We start from the raw sequence: 23461 nt of genomic DNA on the forward strand, positions 1-23461 counted from the left end.
TTATTCTTCTTTTGTTTTATATTTGAGATAATTTTAATTTACTATCACTTTACAATAGTTTGGTATAATCAAAAGAAATTTTTTAAGTCTCATGGTAACCACCAATCAAAAATCTTTAAATGACAAAACAAAAATAATAAGAAATGAATAAAAAATACAACTAGATTAATTCACATGACCACCAAGGAAGGCTATAAGAGAGAGAAATAAAGAAATAACTACGATACTGTCTTCTCCAATATAAAAAAAAAAAAAAAACTAAGGCCCGACTCTATACTAATATCAGATAAAATAGACTTTCAATCAAAAGCAAAAATAGGTAAGATTCTTATATGATAAAGGGGTTGCTTCAGCAAAAGGAAATAATATTCCAATGTATATGGACCCAATGCTGAAGCACCAAAAATTTGAAACAAATACTTAAGGGAGAGATACACTGCAATACAAGAGTATCTTGGGAAATTAACACCCCATTTTTACCAAGAGAAGAGAACTTGATTAGCCAGACAAAAAATAAACAAAGAAACAGAAGAATTAAATTGCAGTAGCAGAACTGTTAAACAGCAGAACGAATGAACCTAATAGAGATCTATAGAACATTCTATCCACAGCTACCAAATGCATACTTTTCTCATTAGCACATAGAACATTCTCCAGGATATGCTAGGCCACAAAACAATTCTCAACAATTAAACAAATTCATCCTAAATGTCTTTTGTGACCACAAATGCAATAAAGTTAGAAATCAATAACAAGGCCTTTACCTAGAGGTCTTCTCTTGGCATGGGGAGCAGCTGCCCCTGACACTGCTGCTGCAGACACCTGGAGGAGTTTACTCCAAGTGCCTTTGCTGCTAGCAATTAAATTGCAGAGTCCCAGAGGTCTGCTGCCCTCCATGCTGCTTCAGATGCCCGGAGGTCTTTTCTCCAAGGGCAGCTGCCATCTATGCTGCTGCATCCGCTGCTGCAGCTGCCTTTGACGCTGGCTGCCGCCAAAGCTACTGCCTCTCCCTGGAGGTCACCTGCAGAACTTCTCTCTGGGTGCTGCTGCAGCTGTAGGCACTGCCACTTCTGCCACCACTGCTGCCACTGACCCCTGACCTGCTACAAGTGCCACTGAAAACTGCAGCTGCAGCTGACCCCATGCCTACTGCCACTGACCCCCACCACTACTGTTTCCACCACTGCCCAGAGGTCTACTGCCAGGGAGACTCCAGGTTTAGTTGCACATGGCTGTATCCAATTTGAACTCCAGGTAGAGCCTGGGGTTTGGGGTACCAGCAGGTTTGCTGCCACTGCCATTGCAACCTTGGGGCACAGCCACCCCTGTCTGAGGACACCAGTCAGGACCTGGATGTTCAGTGTTGGGTGCCTGCAGGTTTGGCTACACCTGGGGTCTTCCTCCTGGGAGTGCTGGTTGTCATCTTCTAGATACTGTTTCTCAGGATTGCTCATCCTTGGTGGTCTCTCTCCAAATTCCATTGGCATTGAGATCTTGGGACTACAATGTGGCCAATACCAGGAAATCTGAGGTCCAGATTGGTGAGATAAGACTGGATCTCCCAGGGCCTGTCTGGACCAGGCAGTCCTTTGGGAAGTCAGAGAGAGGGCTGAGAAGATTTCTCAGATGCTGGCAGAGATGATTGTCCAATTTTCCACTGAGATTTACGTTATTTTATTTTTTTTCTTCTCTGGCATCTCTCTCCACCATATTTGGAGCAGGGTGTTTTGTGTGTACCAGTTTGTTAAGGATGGTGATATATGCATGGTGTTTTGTAGTTCTGCTGTGTATTCTTATATATATATATATCTTGTATGCATTCTTACTGTCACTTGTCTGTTTACCTGGACTCCTTTTCTAACTATTCTCCACCTAATAGCCAATCTCTCTTGGTTCCTGTTCCATTCTTTCTGTGGATTTTTGCTTTGGGCTTCTCTCTTTCTCCCTTTATAAACACCTTGTCCTGCGCTATTTCTGTTCTCCCTTTGTCCACTATTTGAAATTGTCAATCCTTTTGGCAAGTTTTCTGTTTACATTGAGGACTGTGATTGGGCTCATCATTGCTATTTATAGAGGAGTGCAGTGGACACCTTGCTGGGAGCTATTAGATTTGAGGCTGTATATTATTTGCACCAGGTGCTGTTGATGTTGGACTCCATCTTAAAGGTGGGATATTGGAAATCTTTGGGGAAAATATAGGTCTAAAGTGTAAAATTTGTACTGCCTCAGATCCATACAACTAGATGGGAAAACACACAAGCAACATGAAAAAACAAGGGAACACAGTGCTCCAAACAAACCAGGATGCTCCAATAAGAGAATCTACTGAAAACAGTAGAAGAAATGTCCAAGAAGGAGTTTAAAATGCATGTACTTAATCTGATCTGTGAAGTAAAGGATGGAATAAAGAGTGAAATCAAAGAGAAAATACAGGAAATGAAAGACAACTTCAATAAAGAGTTAGAGATTGTAAAAAAAAAAATTACAGGCAGAAATCCTCAAAATGAAGGAAACAATAAACTGAAATATAAATTCAATGGAAAGTATCACCAACACAAGAGACCCTAAGGCAATGAAGAAAATATATTTAATTTTGAAAATAAAGTTGACTATTGAAGATAGTAAGAATCCATGAACAGAACTTCTAAGAATTATGGGATAACATGAAAACACTAAATTTAATAGTTATCAGGATAGATGAAGGAGCAAAGATACAAACCAAAGGAATGCACAGTCTTTTCAGTGACAGAATATCAGAAAATTTCCCAAACCTAAAGAATGAAGTGGAAAATCAAATACAAGAGGCTTATAGGACCCCAAATGTATAAAATTACAGCAGACCCACACAAAGACACATTATAATCAGAATGACTAAAACAGAATAAGATAAAATCTTAAAGGCCATGAGAGGGGAAAAAAAAAAAAAGCAATTTGTGCATAGGGGAATACCAATTCAAATCTCAACTGATTTTTCAACCCAGACGCTAGGAGGTCATGGAACAACATATTTCAAGCTCTGAAAGAAAGTGGATGCCAACCCAAAATTTTATATCCAGCAAAATTAAATTTCAGATAGGAAGATGAAATAAAAACCTTCCATAACATGCAAAAGTTAAAAGAATTTACAATTAGAAAGCCTGTACTACAGAACATTCTCAACAAAATATTCCATGAGGATGAAGTAAAAAGCAAAAGTGAAAATCAGCAAAAGAAGGAACTAAACTAAATGGTCAAAGGAGAAACTAAATCAAATTAAAAGCAAGAAATAAACCAAAATAACTGGGAATGCAAGTCAAATCTTACTAATAACCTTGAATATTAATGGTCTAAACTCATTAATCAAAAGAAATAGACTTGCAGATAGGATAAAAAAAAAAGACCGAACAATATGCTGTCTCCAAGAGACTCACATCATAGGCAGAAACATACACAAACTGAAGGTGAAAGGATGGGAAAAAAACGTATCACTCATATGGATTGTGTAAACAAGCAGGGATTTCCATTCTCATATCAGGTAAAGTGGACTCCAAGTCAAAGTTAATCAGAAGAACCAAAGAAGATCACTTCATTCTACTGAAGGGAATTATATATCAGCAAGTCATAATGATCGTAAATAGTTGTGCCTCAAACAATGGAGCATTTATGTATGTCAAACACACCTTTCTCAAATTCAAGAATCAAATAGACCAAAACACAATAATACTGGATGACTTTAACACACCTCTCTCACTACTGGACAGCTCTTCTAAACAAAAACTAATGAAAGAAACTATAAAACTAAATAATAAAATCAATAATTTAGACTTAACAGATATATATAGCATATTTCATCCATCAACGAGCAAAAACACTTTTTTTCTCAGCAGCACACGGATCTTTCTCTAAAGTAGACCATATCTTCTGCCACAAAGCAACTCTTAGTAAATACAAAAAATGGAGATAATTCCCTGAATTCCATCATATCCTATTGGACTGAAATTAGAAATCAACAATTTAATAAAAAATAGAGTCTACTATAACACATGAAGACTAAATAACATGCTATTGAATGACAAATAGAAATCAAGGATGAAATGAAAAAATCCTTAGAGGTAAATGAGAATACCAATAAAACATACCAAAATCTCTGGGACACTATGAAGGCAGGACTAAGAAGAAAGTTCATTACATTGATTATATTCTGATATGACACGATGATCTAAGACCATCTTAATTTTACTTTCCTCATTCCTATAATCTACCAATTCTCAATAGAAGTCTGTTTTATTTTATTTTAAAATGGTATTTAGCATCCAAGATCTTTGTATTTAATGTTCTTATTTATATTAAGTGTCATTACACTTATGCTTTCCTACAGGAAAGAACTATGATATCTATGGATTCATTCTAACTCATGTATACATCTTCATTAGTTCCCTAATGTTCTAATGTAACAGATTAACACCAATTTAAAACTTTAAAAAGACAAAATTTTTGAGGTCAGAAATCGAAAATAATCTGAGTCCCATTTGAAGACTCTTTGGAATAATCCATTTCCAGACTTCCAACTACTAGAAACTGCAAAATTTCTGGACTGGTGGCCTTGAATCTTTGTGACCTTTCCTTATCTTGTCACATAATTTCTTCTGCTTATTACCTTCCTGCTTCCCTCTTTTAAAAATGTTTGAGATAACATTTATTTACCTAGTTAACCCACCATGATCTCCATATTGCAAGTATAAATACATCTGCAAAGTCCCTTTTATTGTGCAAGATAAAATTTTCAAATGTTTTCTGAATTAGTAAATGGAAATTGTTATGTTTTGGATGTGAGGTGTCCCCCAGAAGCTCATGTGTAAGACAATGCAAGATGGTTCAGAGGAGAAATGATTGGGTTGTAAGTCTTAACCCAATCAGTGAATTAATCTCCTGATAAGGATTAACTGAGTGATAACTGAGGTGTGACTGGAGGAAGCAGGAATTGGGGGCGTGGCTTTAGAGTATATATTTGTATCTGGCATGTGGAGATCTCTCCCTCTGCTTTCTGGTCACCATGTAAGCTGTTTCCCTCTGCCACACTCTTCTGCCATGATGTCCTGCCTCACCTCAAGCCCCAAGGAATAGAACCTGCTGTCTATGGATTGAGACTTCTGAAACCATGAACCCCTAGATAAACCTTTAATTCTCTACAGTTGTTCTGGTTGGGTCTTTTAGTTGCAGCAGTGAAAAAGCTGATTAAAACAGAATTTTGGGGGAGTGCAGCATGATTCAGCTTACAACAATACCCATCTTATATTTATTTTTATATCTATTTGAACATGTTAAAAAACATTGCTCTTTCGTGTCCACTAAGTGTTGGAGGAGTCAATTACCAGAGATAAGTAACTTACATAATTGGTGATTGTAAACTGCTATACTATAAACAGGTTGACATGTTTTTTGAAAGCCTGAGGTACCAATGAAGAATTTTTCATCTTTGCTCTGAGTGAACTGATGATGTGTCTGCTGGCAATGTTTCATATAGCAACCCAAAGCATTGCACCATTGATCAAAGTAAAGAGGGGATCTAATATTGCATAATTTAATAAAAGAAATCTTATTAGTCTATAGATAGGCAATTTCATTGCTCTGGATCAAATATAAGGCAGCACATTGTGAAGGAAGGGCCCATCAGAGGAATGCTGCTCCATTCTGGGCATTTTCATGAAGGAGAGATAGAGAGAGAAATATAAATAGAGATAGAGATACAGGTAGAGAGAGAGACAGAGAGAGTAGAACGTGCCACAGAGAAGAACAACTCTTTCAAGGCATGCCCCAGTGACCCACCTCCTTCAGCCCTGTAACAGCCATTTAATCCATTCAAACTAGAATGGACTGATTAAATTATAGCTCTCTCAATTCAACCATTTTAACTCTGAATGTTTGCAGAAATACAGAAGATTTATGGGAAAACTTTTTATCTATACCATAATACTGCCCATATGAGAAACAAAAGTACCAACCAGAGTACAGCATTTGTGTATATTTTCTTTTGTCTTCAGCTGTACAATAGCTATAAAATATTGTTTGAAAATTAAGTGTAGTTATTAATATGTAATATAGTTAGTTTCATGCTGAGTCTATTTCCTGCCACTCTGACACTTGACACGGTCTGTTGGAGTAGCAGATCCAACACTTGACATGGTCTGTTGGAATAAGGACTCAACACTGGACACAGTTCTGTTGACTGTCCTCCCTCTTGGGGGCCACAGACGTGGCATGCTTCCATGTGTAGTTGCTTTTTAATATTAATAATCAATATATCATTAGAAACTTATTGGAAAAACATTGGGATGGTTTTACTGTATTGGGACATAAAATACTGCACAATAAAAATTTGGCAGAAGTACATAGATAAAATATATGAAAATAAACAATTGTAGCTGTGCTTGAGTTAAAAGGAGACTGTGATTGCTTTGGTATAATAACAGATGGATAAAGAGGCATTCCTCTGAGCTTGGATGCAGTGTTTAGCCTTTGCTGCTTTCTTAGTTTCAATAGTTGATTCTAGAGATACTTTGCATAATAAAAACATTTAGGTTAGTCATAAATATAATTTGTGCTTTTCCTATGTTTAGTCTAATTCTTTGAGAATCAGAATAAGATTGTACTCTGTGATTGTGTGAAATTAAAATAGGTGACATATTAACTATAATTTGATTTCTTTGCCCTTTAGTAATAGTAAAAACTCTTCACTGTTAAACACTGGAGTTCATGGTGGGGGTGGTTTCTCAGAAAATCTAGTGATGTGTTTGTACTGAAGGTTAAAGGCTGGCAGATCATGGTGCCCTCAGTTTAGCTGGGAGACAAATTTATTTCAGTTTAGCTGGGAGACAAGGTTGTTTTAATCTAGCTGGGAAATAAGATTGTTTTGGTCTGGACTGTCATACGGAGAGAATGTTTACTTTGAGAAGAAGCATAGATTGTACTTTTGAAGGTTTTTCTTGTTTTAAACTAACCAAAAATCATATAATCATTACTAAAGAAAAATATCTATAAAAGGACTGGCAGAAAATATAAAGACAGATTTAGTCTCAGAACACTTGGTGTCTCTGTGTGCTGTTTCTCCACCATCCACTGAAACCCCCGACCCCTGTTAGGGCTGGACCGCGGCAGTTTCATTTTTCTTGGTCTGCACATCCTGATGAAATCCCACAATATCCTGTACTATGGTTTGAACCTTGTATGTTTCCCAAAGGCCCATGTGTTAAATGATTGGTTGCCAGATTGTGGCAACTTTGGGAGGTGGTACATCCTTTAGAAAGTATGGCCTTAGTAGAAGGAACTTAGGAAATTGGGGTTGTGCCCCTGAGGGTATAAGGGTATTTAGGGTTCCTCTTCCCCATTTTCTTTGCACCCCTTTCTGGCCACCATGAGGTGAGTAACTTTGCTCTACCACATGGTTATTATCATTATATTCTACCTTATCACTGGCCCAAACTCAGCGGAACCAGTTAACAGTGGTCAAAAAACCTCTGAAACTGTGAGTCAAAATAAATCTTTCTTACTATTAATTAGTTTATGTCAGGAATTTTGTCTTGATGACAGAAAGATGACTAGCACAACCTGCTTGCTTTTGTCTTTTAATCTACAAACAATGTGTACACTTTATGATTTGTATCACTTTGGAAGTTTTGGCAGACAAATACATACATTCTGTACCAAAATACCACAGAGTAGACTTCCACATACTAATAAATCTTTTGTGAGTTCTTTTGGGATTTTACTATTCCCTTCTCCTATCTACATCTACCACAGACATGGCTTTTTTTTCAGTTATTTTACCTTTCTTAGAATATCATTTGCATGTAATCACACAACATTTAGCCTTTATATCTAGTTTTTCAGCAAGTGCATTTAAATTCATCACACAATTTGTTTGAATCAATATAAATATTAGTCCATCATACAGATGTGCCACATTTTGTTTATATATCTTCTGTTAAAGAATATTTGAACTTTTCTTGCTTGGGAATTAAGAATAAATCTACAATCATTCATACACACACACACACACACATATATATGTATATATATACATACATATATGTAAGTGTGCATTTATGTGTGAAAATATGCCTTTAATCACTTGAGTAATTACATAGAATTGGAATTGTTGGCTCACACAGTAAGTATATGTTTAGCATTGCATAGTATTTTCTTACATTTTTGGTCAGCTTTCTTTTCTAGCATATAGACATAGATATGATAATCTATATTTGATTTATATTCTTTGACCTTCTAAGTCACTTTTTAGAACTAAGATCTTTTGTAGGTACCTTTAAATTTTCTCTATTTGCAATCATTTGTTCTGTGAACAATGCAATTCCTAAGATAATGCCAGAAGCCCTTACTAATCTCTAGAAGAAAAGTATTCTGATATTAATAGTTTTTGAATCCTACAATGTTGCTCCACAATTTTTATCCTATCTTAAATAAATGTTTAATATAAGTCCATAGAGGATATGAATTTTTAAATAACTGGCCTTAGAAATATTTCCAGTTCTAACTTTAGTCTGATAATATTAATATAGATGAAGAGATCAAGGATTGCTAACTACTGCAGACATTTTTATTTGGGGGGGATTGTCTTGGGATGCTAATGGGTTTATATCATTTTTAAAAAGGATCAATCATATTTATCATGTTTTATGATGTAACAACACACTTTGTCTTAAGTCATGTTCAAAATATAACTTAAAATTTTGAATATTAATAGAATATTTAGAAGAATTGGTAACATTATTTTATATGGCTTAGTTTTTTTGCCTTTATTGACTTTATTATATTTTTTGTACACAAAGAAAAATCATGTTTGTATCCATCATGAAAAAAATCTTTAAAATGTAAAACTAGAAGAAATATGTTCTTCACCAAAGAACACCAAAGCAAAGCTATGCTAAAGATTCCAAATATATAAATTTTTAAAGTAAATATTTTCATTTTCCAATGTCTACTTTCATGTCGTCAAAGTGTCACAAGAAATCAAAGACTATCATGAATAACAATTTTGTTTAGAGTCCCAGCTCACTGTGTTTGGTAACTTGCTATACCACATTCTGTTTGAATAGGAAGAGGTATTACAGAAGAAAGAACTTGTCCTTGAAGAGTCTGAGCACCAAATCTATCCATCCAAGCAGAAGTCTAAATCCTTGTTGATTCCATGATTGTCTGTACACTCCATAAAGTGGTATTTGCCACCCATTTGCCATGTACTGTCTATACAGTTGTGAGTTTCCATATACTTGGCTCCATTGGCTCCACTGACTATAATTGATCTGTTGGAAACTTTTAGTCAGATCAGAATATTCTTTACCCTAATAGCTTTTAACCACATATCCTTCAATCATAGTACCATTCAGTGAAAAAAATGGCATGGGCTGTGCTTTCATGGGATGAAAATATGACAAATGAATAGTCATTCTCTGGAAAAACACTTATTTCCATAATGTGTCCAAAAGGTGAGAATGTCTGTCTGATAAACTGATCTGTTAGTCCAGAATTCCTCCGTAGTACACAGTACATTTACAATATTTTGGACTTGACTGGTTTACTACGTCTTCAAATCTCAATTGCTTAGTTTGGTTTACTTGTGTAGTTTTATTAGGTGTGGGTGGTTTACATGTGACCCAATTGGTTCAGATTTGCTGACCACTGATCCACTGACCTTCCATATGCACAATTGTATTTTCTGCATCCAGTTTGTTATAAAATGATACAGAACCATAGTCTTTGGATTTTCCAGTTGCCATGTCTTTAATTAACCAGGCATGTGATATTTTACTAAAGGAGGCAAATGCCGATTTGATATATTCTGTTGTAATTTCTGGACACAAATCCAAACAAACACATGTATGCGATTGGAAGTATCTTTTCTCTAGCTACTTGGTACTACTGCTCAGTTTACTTTGACATCCTTTCCTAGAATTTTTCTCCCATTCATAGCAGCTGATGCAGCAATTGCACTTCCATACTACAGTGATGCAGCCAAATCAATTTTCATAGCAGCTCAATTCACAATACTTAAACTATGGAACCAAACTAGGAGCTCTTCAAATGATGAATGAATAAAGAAAATGTGGTATATATACAAAAGGGAATATTACTCAACCTTAAAGAAGAAAGGAATTTTGGCATTTGCTGGTAAATGGATGGAGCTGGAGAATATTATGCTAAGTGAAAAAAGCAAACCCAAAGAACCAAAGGCTGATTATTTTCTCTGATATGATGATGGTAATTCACAACAAGGGGGAGGGGCTAGGGAATAATAGAGGTACTATAAATTAGACAGAGGGGAGTGAAGGAAAGATAGTAGAATGAATTGGACATTTTTGACCTGTGTGCATATATGATTGCATGACCACTCTAATTCTACATCATGTACAATAAGAACAATAAGAAGTACTCCATTTATGTATGATGTGTCAAAATGCATAATATTGTCATGTATAACTAATTAGAACAAATAAAAAATAATAAATAAAAATAATTACACAAAGCAATGTGTGTCATTGTTTGTATGTTCTGTTATCATTTTACAGCGTTTACAGACAGGGTATGATGTTACTGAATAACTGAAGTATAAGGACTTCTGTCACATCTCTCAAGAGGTTACCTATGTCTAGAATCTGTGGTTGTCCTTCATCTTCCATCACGGTGGGTGCAAAAGAGCAAGACTGGGACAAGGGGGACAACTGGGCTGGAGAGGGAAAGGGGTGGGGAGGAAGAAGAGGTGGGCTCCAGGCACTGGCTGGGAACAGAGGAAAAGGCACAGAACCTGTTCTTGGGCTTTCTCTCCCCAGCTTGCTCCAGACAGGATGAGGAGGAGGAGGATGAACAAAATGATGACTTAGTTTTTATATAAATTGTTATTCTTTTCTTTTGTATGCCATAAAACATGGAGTGGTTAAAGCAGACTTTTCTTCCTAAATATGTGGTTGTTTGTATTAGAAAATATGTATCTAACTAAGCAGTAAGACCAGAAACATTCTTTTATGTTCAGCGTGTACTGAATGCAGTAATAATTTATGGATATCTGTATTCTAGAAGATAATTGCCTATATCCTAACAATTTGTGGAAATAGTTTCTTTAAAATATAATGACCCGAGCAATGCCAGCAAGATGGTAGATTAAGATGCTGCAGAACTTTATCACCCAATAGAAACAACACACCAAACAATGTAGCTTTATGTAAACTCTAGAAATTAGTTAAGTATTTTTAGTAGCAAAGTGAACACCCAGTCAAGAAAAGCCATACATGAAATGGTAGGAAATATTGTGACATTTTTGACCATCCTTGCCCCACTGCCTCCCTGACATAGGGAGAAGGTGTCAATTCCTGATTCTTCCACTGAGGCAAAAGAAAAAGAATGGAGATTTTTGCTGACATCACTTTCCTTCAAGTACTCTGAGGGGGTGCTTAATGGATTTCCTTAGTCAGAACACAGATGGGAACAGTGGTATAGTTTTGATCATGTTTAGAAATCTCTGAAAGAAGTGGAAGGAATGTTGCAAAGGAGAGCTACAGGGAAAACGTGTGCCCGGTGCAAGAGATTATTGAAAGAGAACTAGTGTAGAACATCACAGTTCCTGAAAGGTAGTAGAAGAGAGACTCATCAAGAAAACAAGGCATTTAAAAGTAGCTGGGAAATTGGGAGGAAAATACAAACATAGTTCAAGGGATAATGCATTCCCAGGAACAGAGAAAACACAAAGTACCTATGACAATCTGAAAAGAAAAGTTTTTCCTATTTACAGAGACAGTCACCAAAGACTGGGAAAGTTGGTTATTTTTTCAAGTGCCAGAATTCAAATCACAGATTACTTCAGAACTCAAAATTGGGAATGCCATAATTCATTGGGTCATGGAACACTGAAAAACTGAGCAGATGACAAGAAGACAGGATCTCTCACTGTAAATCCATTTTCCCCAATATCACAGATACTGTACCACAAACTCCATTCTGACAGTTTCTAAACTGGAAAAACTGAGATAGGATTGAGCAGGAAGTCTCCCCACCATTTTGGATTTTTTTCAGGAATACTATTACTGCCTCTGTCCAGAGAAGAATCACCAGTGCCTTTGGACTAAAATACCTTAATAGAGGATTAAAAAAAAGCCTTATAGAAGCCTCAATGGTCAGCACACTGAACTCTGGCAGCTTTCCAGTTTGATCAAAGGAAATGCCAAATCAGAGAGGTTGCAAGACATACTTTAAGCAGTATATTCATTGGTTCTATAGGCATAAGGATTTTACCACTTGTCCCATAAATTTTCGCACATCCTGGGAAATAATCCCCAGGACCATCTTGACTAGGCATCTTGCTCAACTTGGAATTTTTGTAAGGCACTATGAAAACCTGGGCTTAGTTTGCCATCTTGTGTCTAAAAGGAGATATTGACCTCAGTTTAAGGGAAATCAGTCACATTCACAGGATGTCTACACAGATATAAGCTTCAAAGCCAACAACAAACCAAGTTAGATGGGGAAGACTGGAATAAATACCTAATTATTCAATGTGAAGACAGAGATACAAGAGCAATCATGGAATAATGACCTATAGAAATAGAGCAAACAAGGTGAGAGTTACCTCAGATCAAATCAGATCATGAATTCAAAATGTGTGTTTTAAGGAAACTCAGGGGATTCCAAGAGAACATAGAACAGCAATTCATAATCGTATTAGATAAATTTAACAGAGATTGAAATAATTAAAATGATCAAACAGAAACACTGGACTGAAAACAACAGTGAATGATATGAAGAATTCTGTGGCAAGTATTAATAGCAGAATCTTTTAAGCTGAAGAAATAAACTCAGGAAATTCAAAGACAAACTTGATGAAAATAGAGGGGAGAAAAGAAAAAGTAAGTAGAAATGAAGATAAGATATGGAATATATGGGACACTGAAAGAATAAATATAAGGGTTGATGCAGTTTATGAGGGACTTGAAAATGGAGAAGAAACTATATTTTAGGAAATTATAGTACCAAAACATCAAACTTGGAGAATGTATATATATATATACACACACATATATATATACACATTCAGGTATAGAAATGTCAAAGTTTACCAAATAAACTTCAGAAATGGAGCAAAGAAGGTGAGTGTTACCTACTTTCATGGAATGCAGACAAAAGGTTCAATTTTCCTTTTAAATGCAAACATGACCGCCCCAAGCCATAGTATAGTCAGACCCTCAGGAGAGGTTTCTGAAAGCAGCAAAACAAAAGAAGCAAATAATATATAAAAATCACCCAATATGCCTCTGAGTAGACAACTGGACTTTTCATTGAAGTTTTGCAGACCAGGAAGGAGTGGAATAATATATTAACAGTGCTAAAAAAAAAAAAAAAAATTCAACTATGTACTTGGTAAAACTATCCAGAAGTGAAAAAGAATTAAAAAGAGTTTTTGAAAAAGGAAAAAAGAGTGATGGAATTTATCACCAAAAGAACTGAACTGCAAGAAGTGAAAAAGAGAGTTATTAAAAACAAAAAAGTCTTTAACCTGTAAAAAGAAGCAAAGTGAAGGTATGAAAATCACTGTTAAATGTGATAAATAAAAACAAGTTCAGAATACTCCAATATTGTAACCATGATGTGTAATCCAATTATTTCTTTAATACGTTTTCTGACACTAAAAATAACAAAAAATTGTACCTATAACAATTTGGGAAATTTGAGAAAGGATAGCCAATATGTAAAAATTCAAAATTGAAAGTTCAAAATGTGAGTGAGAAAACAGAGCTAAGGTGATGTCTCATGCTGCTTATTTTCTTTGAGCAGATATAAGTTTCTATCTGCTTAGAATTAAAAAAAATTCTTGATTATTGTTTATTTATTCGTTTTATTTAAGTATAGAGTTTATTTCGACATAATAATAAAAGCATGGAATAAACATTGCACTAATTCAGTCCCTAGCACTTCCACCTTCCTGCCACTCTTCCCTCACCCTGTCCCCTTCCCTTGACTCTACTGATCTTTCTGCTATTACATGTTTTTTTTAATTATTGTCTTGGAGGTGTACATGATGGTGAGTTTCACTGTAGTATATTCACACATGTACATAGGAAATTTAGGTCAGATTCATTCCACTGTCTTTCCTATCCTTCTCCTCCTCCCTTCCCTTCATTCCTTTTTGTCTACTCCACTGATTTTTTTCTATTTTTAATCCCCTCTTATTTTAGATTAGCTTCTGTATAAAAGAGAAAGCATTGAGTCTTTGACTTTTGGAGATAGGCTTATTTCACTTATCATAATAATCTCCAAATCCATCCACTTACCAGTGAATGTCATTAAGACATTCTTCTTTATAATTGAGAAACATAAAATAACTTTTTTACACACAGTAAGTTTAAATATGTTTTCTGAATGCCACAAAATAAAAGTGTATAATATACACTAAAAGTAAAAAGGAAGCAATCAAAATGTACTACCAGAAAACAACCACTTCACCATAAAGAAAATAGGAAGAAAGATGTACAAAACTGCTAGAAAATAAGTAATAAAATGACAATAGTAAGTCTTACTTATTAATTACCCTGAGTGTAAACGGATTTAATTCTCCAATTAAAAGACAGAATCCCTAAATTGATGAAAAGCAAAACAAAGATGTAACTATACAATTCCTATAAGAAACTCACTTCAACCATAGAACTTTATTGCCTAAAATACAATTCAAGTCACTGGTAAAGACATATAGATTGAAACTTAAGGTCTGAGAAAAATATTACCTGTAAACAGACACCAAAAGCAATCATAAATAGCCATTCCTATATCAGATAAAATAGAGTTTCACTGAAGACTCTAAAAAGATAAAGTGTGTTCCATCTGCAGTTCTGATCTACACTTGAATAAATATGTTATCCCTGGAAAAAAGATAAAGTTGATTTCTGTAAAATGATTGAGGAGTTAATTTAACAAGAGGGTATAGTTTTAAGTGCATATTCACCTAATGACAGAGCACACAATTATATGAAGTCAATAGATTCTGATAAAATAATAGTCGTGGATTTAAACAGCATATTTTCATCAAAGGGCAGATCATGTGGACAGATATTAACAAAGAAACATTGGAGTTGAAATTTATGGTAGTAGAGATGTTTACATATATCATCTGACAGCTGCAGAATATACATTCTTCTCATCAGCACATGGAAAGTTCTATAGGAAAGATCAATTTTTAGGCCACAAAAAAAGTCTCAAGAAATTCAGAAGAAAGCTTAATGAAACTCCATGTGTCTTTTCTGATCTCAACATATTAACATAAGAAATCAACAAAATCAATGCAGAAATTATAAAAATACTTGTAAACTAAACACGTTTTTGAACGGACAATTGGTCATTAATGAAATCAAAGAAGACATTTTAAAGAATTTCTCACATCAAATGGCAACAAAAATACTCAAAACCAAAACCTATGTATTAAACAGACTTGTAATCTCAATGACTGAGGAGATTGAGGCAGGAGGATTGCAAGTTTGAGGCCATTCTGGGCAACTCATCAAGTCTATGTCTCAAAATAAAAAATAAAAAGGGGTGGGTGATGTAGCTCAGTGGTATGGATTCCCTGGGTTCAATCTCCAGTACTAAAAAGAAGAAAGAAACCTGTGAATTATATAAAAAACAATCATAAAAGGAAAATTCATAGCAGAAAACACCTACATTAATAAAATAAAGATTTCAAATAACTTAGTAATACAAATGAAGGAAATAGAAAAGTAAGAAGAAATAAAATGTTAGATTAGTAGAAAGAAAAATAACATGACATCCAAAATAAATGAAATAACAAAAACAAAACCCCACAAAAAATAAAAGAAATAAAGCGTTGGCTTTTTAAAAGCTAAAACAACAAACAAACAAAAACATTGGCAAACATTTAGCTATACTAACTAGGGGAAAAGAGAGAAGCAAAATGCACAAAATTAAACATGCAAAAGAAGAAAAAAATAATATTATACAAATGCACAGTAAAATCAGTGACTTAAAAATTTTGTTCTAATTAGTTGTACATGACAGTACAATGCTTTGATACATCAAACAAATGGAGTATAACTTTTCATTCTTCTGGTTGTACATAATGTAGAATCATCTTGGTTGTGTAGTCATATATACACATAGGATAAAAATGTCTGATTCATTCTATTGTCCTTCCTACCCCCACACTCTCCTCCCTTCATTTCCCTCTGCCTAATCCAAAGTAGCTCTATTCTTCCCTAGACCCACCCTTAATTGTGAATTAGCATCTGAATATCAGAAAAAATATTGACTACTTTTTGGGATTGGTTTATTTCACTTAGTATGGTATTCTCATCCATTTACCATCAAATGTCTTAATTTCATTCTTTTATTTATTTTTTGACAGGGTGGTGCAATACTGGGGATTGAACACACAGGCACTGAACCACTGAGTCACATCTCCAGCCCTATTTTGTATTTTATTTAGAGACAGGGTCTCAGTTGCTTAGCCCCTCGCTTTTGCTGAGGTTGACTTTGAACTTGTGATCCTCCTGTCTCAGCCTCCCAAATCACTGGGATTACAGGAATGTGCCACTGCCCTCCTGCTGTTTCATTCTTCTTTAAGGTTGAGTAATATTCCATTCTGTATATGTACCATATTTTCTTTATCCATTCATCTGTTAAAGGGCATCTAGTTTGGTTCCATAGTTTGGCTATTGTGAATTGAGCTGCTTTATAAACATTGATATGACTCTGTCACTCTAGTATTCTGATTTTAAGTCCTTTGGGTATAAACTGAGGAGTGGGATAGTTGGGTCAAATAATGGTTCCATTTCAAGTTTTTGGAGGTATCTCCATAATGCTTTCCATAAAGGTTTTACCAATTTGCAGTCCGACTAGCAATGTATGAGTGTACCTTTTTCTCCACATCCTGGCCAACATTTATTGTTGCTTCTATTAGTGACATTTGACTTTCTGACTGGAGTGAGGTGAAATCTTAAAGTAGTTTTGATTTGCATTTCTCTAATTGCTAAAGATATTGAACATTTTTTTCATATATTTGTTGATAGATTTTATTTCTTCTGTGAAGTGTCTGTTCAGTTAGCCCATTTGTTGATTGGGTTTTTTTTTTTTTTTTTGGTGTTAAGTTTTTTGAGTTCTTTATGTATCCTGGAGATTAGTGATCTATCTGAGGTGCATGTGGTAAAGATTTTGTCCCATTCTGTAGGATATCACTTCACATTATTTACTGTTTGCTGAGAAGAAACTTTTTTAGTTCAAGTCCATCCCAATTATTGACTTTTGATTTTGCTTCTTGTGTTTTAGGCATCTTGTTAATGAAGTCTGGTCCTAATCCAACATGGTAAAGATTTCAGCATACTTTTTCTTCTATTAGGCACAGGGCATCTCTTCTAGTGCCTAAGTCTTTGATCCACTTTGAGTTGAGCTTCATGCAGGGTGAGGGACAAGGGTTTAATTTCATTTTGCTACATATGGATTTCCAGTTTTCCCAGCACCATTTGTTGAAGAGGCTATATTTTCTCCTATGAATATTTTTGATTCAGTTGTCTAGTATGGTCTAGTATGGGATAACAGATTGTTTCCTCTATTCAATACCATTGGTCTATGTGTCAATGGATAGCAGGAAGCTACCTCACACTATAAAAGCTTTATATGCTAAACCCAAGGCCAATGTCATTCTAAATGGAGAAAAATCTGAAATAATTCCCTCTAAAAACTGCAACAAGGCAAGGATGCCCTCTTTCACCACTTGTATTCAACATAGTCCTGGAAACCCTAAACAGAGCAATTATACAGAAGAAAGAAATTAAAGGGCTATTAATAGGAAAGGAAGAACTAAAACTATCACTATTTGCCAATGACTCAAATGATCACTATTTTGACCCTCCTAGAGGTTCTGAGGCATAGGAGTTACTGCCTTGGTTGCTATGGTTTTCTCACCGGTCAGTGCCTGGTAGTAAGTCAAGAGGCCCAAGTTTGTGTGATTGGATGGTATTGCATCTCCTAGCTGTTTCTTTTGGGTGTGAAGGCATTGGATGCAGAGCTCATGGCTGTTTTTCATTGTTGTGGAATGCCAAGTGTCAGCTACCCTCATCAGGAACATCTCTATATTGACATGGAGCTTGGTGGCTATCTGAAACTGTGAGACCTATAAAGCAGGCTCTCTTGAATGCTTTAGATTCCTGGGATTTCACCTGCCATTATGATGGGAGTAAGGTATTTGTTGGAACCTCTTAGCTTGTGCTTCTGCCAAGACTGTGGGGAGGGTTGGCTTGGGTTTAGCCCTACCAGGAAGTGATATTCTCTCACTTCATCTCCACCCCAATCCACTTGTTTACAGTGAGAAGGGGGATTTTCTGTTAACATTCAGCTAGCAGTGATAAATGTACAAGTTCCTTCCAGAGAGTTTACTGAATACAATTCATTTCAGAGGTAGTTCATATGGGTTTATTCATTACTATCTGTAGGCAGGGAAAAGCTGTATTGATTTAATTTCTTCTTGGAATTCTGGCTAGTTGTGAACTTTACAAAATGTATGCCATAGCCAATACAGTTTTCAGCTCATGATTTGAAATGAGCCATATGATGTCATTCACTGTCTTTGCTGCCTTTATCCTATTTTAACTTGGTGTATTTTATTTTCCAACTGCTGCTACGGAAGTAAATTTTTTTTTCTCATTTTTCTGTCTTTATTACCCCTCCCTTTTCACCTGACCCTCTTTAGGGTTTGGGATGAAAGTAATTTTGCCATTGTTTTCTGCTCTGGTAACCATTTTCAGTCCCTCCAAGTCTAAAGTTCAAATATTGAGTTCTACAGTGTTTACATGGACACTCACATCTTTGGTCAACTGCTCTTTTACTGCTTAATTTCTGGGCTCTGAAGGAATTAAGGGTCATTGTTTTGAACTGCTCCACCATCTTCCAAGTCCTCTGGGAATTAATATTATTAGGTCTCCTCACTACCAAAATAATATAATCCCCATCAAAATACCAACAAATTAAAGTATGAAAGACCCACAAAAATAAAAAAAAAAAATTCCTGAAAAAAATAGAAATAAAATAGAAAAAAATTGATGGTGGTTTCACAATACCTGGTTTTAAAAATATGCCATAGAGCCATAATAACAGAAATAGCATGACATTAGTATAAAAACAGACTCATAGCCAAAAGAATAAAATCCTGAGGAAGCAGAAATAAATTCGCATAGCTGTAGTCATCTGAATTTTGATTCCTAGAACATGTATTGGAGAAAAGATAACCTCTTTGACAAGTGAGGCTGGGAATATTGACTAGCCATATGAAAACGAATGAAACTGAGTTCCTATCTCTCACCCAATATAAAAGTAAATTTAAAATGGGTCTAGGACCTAAGTGTGACACCTAGCAGAAACTAGAGCAGATACACTTGAAAATAAAGTCACAGGTAATGACTGCCTGTTAGTACTCCTATAACTCCGAAAACAACAGCAAGAATATGCAAATTGGATTAAATCAAATTGAAAAGTGAACAAAGAAAGAATGAAAGTGAAGAGATAGCATACAGAATGAGGAAAATACTTGCCAGCTACTATTCTAACAGTGGATTACTATCCAGAATGTATAACGAACTAAAAAAAAAAAAAATCAGCTAAGAATACAAACAATGACAACAAAAACCAAGTAATGAAATAAATAAATAAAAAATAAACTGAACGCACTTTTTCAATGAAGAAATACAAATATGCAATAATTATATTTTTAAAATTTAAGCATATTAAGCCATCAAGAAAATTCAAATGAAAACTACATTGAAATTTCATCTTACTCCATTCAGAATGACATTCATCAACAATACAAATAACAATAAATTGTTGGTGAAGATTTTGGGGAAAAGGAAATCTTATACTCTTCTAGTGGTAATATAAATTAACACAGCCACCATGGAAATAAGTATGCTCAAAAAAATAAAAAACTATATTCTAGCAATACTACTCCTCAGTATATAATGTGAAAGAACTCAAGTCAGCATACTTTTAGAGATACCTGCATACCCATATCTGTCATGGTACTATGTGCAATAGCTAATCTATTGGAATCAGCCTTAGTGCCCCTCATCAGATGGATGAATAAAGCAAATGTGATGTGTATATATATGTATACACACACGATGAAGTCATTTTAAACTATATAGAAGAGTGATATCATGTCATTTTTTGAAGCATGGAAGGGACTTAAGAACATCATGTTAAATAAAATAAGTGAGACTCAGAAAGATGAGTACTATGTATTTCCTCTCATATGTGGGTTATAGAAAAATATAACATGAAAGCAGAAGGAAACCCATTAAAGATGAGGAAGGTGAATAGGGAGAATGGTGAGGGAATCATAAGGGGAGTTTAATGGGGATAATGGTGATTGCAAGTCTTCAAATAATATATAAACCTATATGAATATTCCAGAATGAACATCATTATTATGTATTATTTTATGTACTAATAAAATAACCATTCTCTCAGATTAACTTTATTTTATTCCAGGGATACAATGATAGTTAGGCTCATACGTTGGCAGGATGCCAGAGGTGGAATACATAGTGTAATCTATGAGAAACTGCACTACACTGCAAAAAGGGACACTTGATTTTTATAATTTGTAGAAATCCAGGTAATGTGTGTGTGTAAATAGGTATTAAGAGGTTTTGATAATGGTGGAATGAACACAAAGTTATCTCAGACAAATTATAGGTTTGTATTCATGAAGCCAATTAGTTGAATTTAATGTTGTAGCTTGAGAAGTTAGAAATGGCTCTATTTTTTCAGTTGACTGAAACTTGGACAAATATTTGGACCACTCCAATCACACATGAAATGTTTAGAGTGACTGAAAAATTTAAGGAGAATGGATTTCTATAGCAGATTTGCCATTTATTTGCTTTTGTGCATATTTTATTTTTTTATCTTTATGATTTTTTAAAATAATTTTTCTAATTAGTTATACATGACAGAAGATATTCTCTCAGTATTTAAGAGTTCATAGGACACACCATTCACTACATCTGTGCAAACTAAATTTGTGAGGAAATCCCTAGCACTCTGAATCACTCAAAATTTTCTCTTCTTTGTAAATGAAAACTTACAGAGGAATCTCCTATGGGAAACCTAAGTGTAACATGAGCAATGAAATCCTGGAATAGTAGGAACCCAGTGTGGGCATTGAATCTCCAAAATCAAGGTGACTGTGGTAATTGTAATTTACAGTAGAATCAAAGCAGAAATCAGAATAGTTTGATTAATATCTATAATTTATAAGGAACCTAAATTTCTCACTAGAAAAAATAATTCAATTAAAAATAGACTAAATACCTTTACGATCATCTATCAAATGACTAATAACAAAAAGACATAGGAAAATTCACAACCACATTGATTAGGGAATTGCAAAGCACAATGAGATATCATCTCACACCAATTAGAATAGCTATTAATAAAAACGATTAGAGGAGCCATGGCAGAACTGGTGGATGTCCAGGAGGAGGAGCAGGTAAAGTCATTTTTGGAGAACATGGAGGTGGAGTGCAACTGCAAGTGCTACTGTGAGAAGGACATGAAAGGTTGCTATTGGCTGGTGGACTAATTGGCAGACATCCTGAAAAATTTTAATGAGACTGCCAAGGAATTGAAGTTCAGCTCTGAAGACAACAAGCACAGTAATAGCTGCTACAAACTGGAGGCTTATTATGTGGCTTGCAAAGGTAGACTAACTCAGGACCTGAAAGCTGCCTTGAGCTTATTTTAGATGGCATGTGAGAAGCCTGGAGAGAAGTCGGTGAAATTATGTCACAATTTTGCTTTCCTTGCACATGATGGACAGGTCAATGAGGATGGCCAGCCTGAACTGGGGAAGGCCAGGGCCTGTGATGGCAGCTATACCTCCAGGTGCTTCAGCCTTAATGTCATATTCCTGCATGGTGTACATGGCTTTCCGAAGAACATGGGCCTGGCGTGTAAATACTCAATAAAAGTCTGTGACCTGGACCTTTTCTGGGGCTGTGCCAAAGCCAACTGCATGTACAAAATGGGGGATTGGGCTGATAAGTATGAAGTCAAGGTAGAAGTGCTAGAAAATCAGGCTCAACAGCTGCACAAAGAAGAGGAGAAAAATGCCCAGTTTTTCACATTTGCATAATGTGGCCAACACTCCCACCCAGGCAACAAACAGCTTGAGATTGGGTCCTTCTATTTCTGAGACCTGATTAAGTCCTTGAAGTTCAACCTGCTAAAGCAGGAAAACTTGGGATTTAATATCAGTAGCTCTGTTTGTATAGATCTACTTGCTCTAGAATGTCACTTACATGGATGTGGCTTGCAGTGTGTGTTTTGCACTCAGTAATCCTTTACATGACTGTATTCTATGAAGACTCCTGCATTTTTGGGATCTTAATTTTCAAATTTTTGAAGATCTGTGAAAAATAGGAGCAAACTAGAGAGCCATCAAATCTGGGTGGGGGGTTTGGGGTAGAGTACTAGGATGTTAAAAATTGGCAGCACAGGGCCTGAAGGATCAGCTATCATCATCTTCATTATTTTTTTGGGGGGAGGCTTGATTTACCTAATAGAAGTCTTAAGGAGCTAAGAATAGTTAAATAGGTATGACTGCCACCTTCTGACTTACACAATCATTGGTGTGGGTTTTTATTTGCCTTTAGAGTCAGATTTTTTAAGAAATTAGGAGATCAGGAAAGCAATGCCACATGAAGGTTAAAGACTTATGCCCATGTTGCTAAAGATGAAAGAATTCTGATTTTTCTATAGATGAAATATTCCCAGTGAAAAACTAGCATCCCCAGGGCACTCACCTAGCATAGCTCATGCTAAGGGCATTCCCAGAGCAATTCCATCTAGGTATTTTTAACCAAAGTCTTTGGGATGGAGTTTTTCCACTGATACTGAGACTTTTTAACTGTTCCTGTGCCTAATCTATTTTGACCGATTTGAACTTTGTGTTTTAGTGTTTTTCTCCTGGGTTCCAGATAGGCTTGAGTATATTTTTCATGGGATCCTACCTTTTAAGAACATTTGGTTTTTCTATTCTCTCTCTAGCTTCTTACCAAGTGGTAAGTTTGTCATTTTCCTGGTGATTTTATGGTCATTATATCTGTCACCATCTACTGTTTTTGGCTTCCAATTTTGCTGCTGTTCTAGAAGGAAGGCCTGCCTTGCATAGGTTTATAAGTGCAACCACCAAACTTCTCAAGTGGATAGAAAGGGGGAATTTCCCAGGTACAGAGAGAAGTTTTCAAAGGCATCAAGTTCATTTTTTAAATGTAAAGTAGCATTTTTTTCCCTTTCACTCTATTTTCCTTTTATTTACCTATTCCCTTGGAGTCTCTTTCTCCCTTTACTCATGTTAAGACCAACTTCTTTTGACCCCACTCTTGCTCCTCCCTTGATCAGATACCTCTGTTTACTTACTTAC

General features: G+C 35.4%; 2 pseudogenes across 2 annotated transcripts; one reads left to right on the forward strand and one right to left on the reverse strand.

Annotated features, from left to right (window-relative positions):
- Nucleotides 1-9098: 9098 nt before the first annotated feature.
- On the reverse strand, nt 9099-12327 carry LOC306651584 (nucleolysin TIAR-like; annotated as a pseudogene). The gene is made up of 2 exons: nt 12277-12327; nt 9099-9991 (listed from the first exon to the last, which is right to left on the reverse strand). The product of its transcript is annotated as a nucleolysin TIAR-like (transcript).
- Nucleotides 12328-21490: 9163 nt separating this feature from the next.
- LOC306651586 (cytochrome c oxidase assembly factor 7-like) lies at nt 21491-22171 on the forward strand (annotated as a pseudogene). The gene has a single exon. The product of its transcript is annotated as a cytochrome c oxidase assembly factor 7-like (transcript).
- The last annotated feature ends 1290 nt before the right edge of the window (nt 22172-23461 follow it).

The sequence above is a fragment of the Sciurus vulgaris genome (genome assembly GCF_902686455.1).
Source record: "Sciurus vulgaris genome assembly, chromosome: X".
Lineage (NCBI taxonomy): Eukaryota > Metazoa > Chordata > Mammalia > Rodentia > Sciuridae > Sciurus > Sciurus vulgaris.